This window comes from Solanum tuberosum, unplaced genomic scaffold (genome assembly GCF_000226075.1).
Source record: "Solanum tuberosum cultivar DM 1-3 516 R44 unplaced genomic scaffold, SolTub_3.0 scf00166, whole genome shotgun sequence".
NCBI lineage: Eukaryota > Viridiplantae > Streptophyta > Magnoliopsida > Solanales > Solanaceae > Solanum > Solanum tuberosum.
Genome location: NW_006239094.1, coordinates 1,058,772 through 1,061,608, shown reverse-complemented (window position 1 = coordinate 1,061,608; position 2,837 = coordinate 1,058,772).

The following is a 2,837-nucleotide window of genomic DNA, read 5'->3' as shown; positions in this document are numbered from 1 at the left end:
CGGTCCGTAGATCAGTCTACGGACCGTCAATGGGCACCGTGGTTCCACACTTGGTCAGATTTCCCTGATTTGTCCTCAATACCATGCCTGCTGATCTACGGTCATAACCTACGGACCGTGAATGGATCTACGGTCCGTAGATCACCTCCGTGGATGCCCTTTTTCTGCAATTCCTTCAGCTGTCTCTAAACTTCCGCATTTGAACACCTTTCCTGCAAAACATGATAAAAATACATAAAAACCAATACAAAAAGGCCCTAGACACACACAACTTGTAAGTGAAATGTATTAGAAATACCGTAAACTCACGGTATATCAGAACTCTTGGAAGTAGTTGTTTCTTTTATAGATCTATTGATAGGGGCCTTGCCGGCCGAGGGCTTAATTTTAAGTCGAGATATACTTGTTTGTTTTCTTTATTGCGTGTGGCTTCCATGCGCTAGTAGAAAATGGTTCAGTAGGGTTGGGTCGGGCCTGAGTTCTAGCATCAGGAGCCAGTTGCGCCCCTTAAGTTTGGGGCGTGACAAACTTGGTATCAGAGCAACGTCGTATCCTAGGGAGTCTGTAGGCCATGTCGAGTAGAGTCATGTTTATAAACGTGTTGTGCACCACATTCGATGAGCAAGAAGCTACCGAGCATGTTAGAATTACTATCCTTCTTTTGCTCACCTCGTGCTATAGAGTGGTGTCTTAAGGGTTCAGGTTTCTGGCTTATAATTGATATTTGTATGCAGATAGAGATGGATAACACTAGACAGACCACAGCTAGCCAGGGGCTAGATACAGCTGCAGGCGAGGGCACTGGCAAGGTACCACAGGTGGAGGTAGCCCATTGTGAAATCCAGGGGGATACATCTTCTCAGCCCCCTATAGCTTATCCACCGCTTCAGGAGCATTCGAGGGCTACAGTACCCCCGACACCACCAACAGTACCACATCTAGTTCCTCTGATTCCATCTTACCAGGATTTCAAGAATGCAGTATGTATGTTAGAACAGTTAGTAGCTGCACAATGCCAGCCAGTTGCGCCAGATGTTGCCGGATCTTTTAAAGGTCCCGGAAGTTCAAGATTTTGTGAATTTCTTGCCTTGAATCTTCTACAGTTTACAGTGACAGATCGCAGAGAGGACCCTCAGCACTTTGTTAATCAGCTTCATAGGATCTTCAGATTCATGCATGCCTCAGCGACTGAGTTAGTTGAATTAGCAGTATTTCGATTCCGTGATGTTGCAGTATTTAGGTATGAAAGCTGGGAGAGATCTAGGGGAAAAGATGCATCTCTACCCACTTGGGATAGCTTTGCAGAAGCTTTCATAGATCACTATTTGCCTCGAGAGATTAGGGATGGTCGGGTGGACCAATTTCTGAACCTCTGATAAGGTAGCATGAGTTTCTGAGAGTACGGGCTGAGATTTGATTCATTGTCTAGATATGCACTAGCCTTTGTTGATACGATGCATGACAGGGTGCATAGATTTGTGGGAGGGCTTGAATCAGACTATATCGACGCTTGTTCTACCGCTGAACTAAATGATAATATGGATATCTCGCGAATTCAGGCCTTTGCACAAGGCATAGAGGATCGCCCACATCTATAGTATATGACTGAGAGGGTCGATAGAGAGAGACAGAAGAGGGATAGGCCCGCTAGTTCACATGGAGATTTTCAGGGTGGTCCCAAACCTCAATACTCTAGTAGGCCACCTAGAACTCCACCACAGCAATTCCAAGGTAATAGATTTGATTGTCAGGGACAGTCAGGCTCAGGTGAGGGTTCACGAGCATCAGGCTCTCAGCAGCAGAGAGGCTCAGGCCAGGCTAGGACAGCACCTCCGCATTGCACTACTTGAGGTAGGATGCATTTTAGGAAGTGCAGGCAGGGTTCCACAGGTTGTTATTCTTGTGGACAGCAGGGGAATGAATGGAGAAACTGCCCGACCATAGGTCAGGGTGGTACAGGTCAGTCGACAGGGTCAGTAGTAGGTTCCTCTTCAATAGAACAGCCTACAGGGCATGGACCCCAAACTTTAGCAAGTAGAGGCAGAGAGGAAGCATCTAGTTCTGGTAGTGGCCAGAACCGTACATATTCACTAGCCGGACGACAGGTCTCAGAGTCATCACCAGATGTTGTGACAGGTGCAATAATTGTTTGCTCTCATTGTGTTTATGATTTGATAGATCCTGGATCTACTATATCTTATGTTACCCCATTTATTGCGGGGAAGTTATGTATAGTAGCAGAGTCATTATATAGACCCTTTATTATATATACACTAGTTGGAGAGTCTATTATTTCCAGCAGAGTCGATCGAGGTTACTCTGTAGAAATTATCGACCGTCAGACCTCTGTAGACCTGGTAGAGTTAGAGATGGTCGATTTCGACGTCATTATGGGTATGGACTAGTTAGCATCTTGTTATGCTAATGTTGAGTGTCGGACAAAGATTGTTAGATTCCACTTTCCATGAGAGGCAATTCTGGAATGGAAAGGCGATATAGCAACGCCGAAAGGTAGGTTTATTTCCTACCTTAAGGCGAGGAGGCTGATCACTAAGGGTTGTATTTATTATCTTGTTCGCGTTCATGATATAGATGCAAAACCACCAACTCTTCAGTCTATTCCGGTAGTTAATGAGTTTCTAGATGTATTTCCAGACGAGCTCCCTGGTATCCCTCCAGAACGAGAAATTTATTTGCTATCGATATTCTACTAGGTACACAACCCATATATATCCCTCCTTACAGAATGGCTCCTACTGAGCTAAAAGAGTTGAAAGATTAGCTGAAAGACTTGCTGGATAAAGGCTTTATCAGACCTAGTGCTTCACCATGGGGTG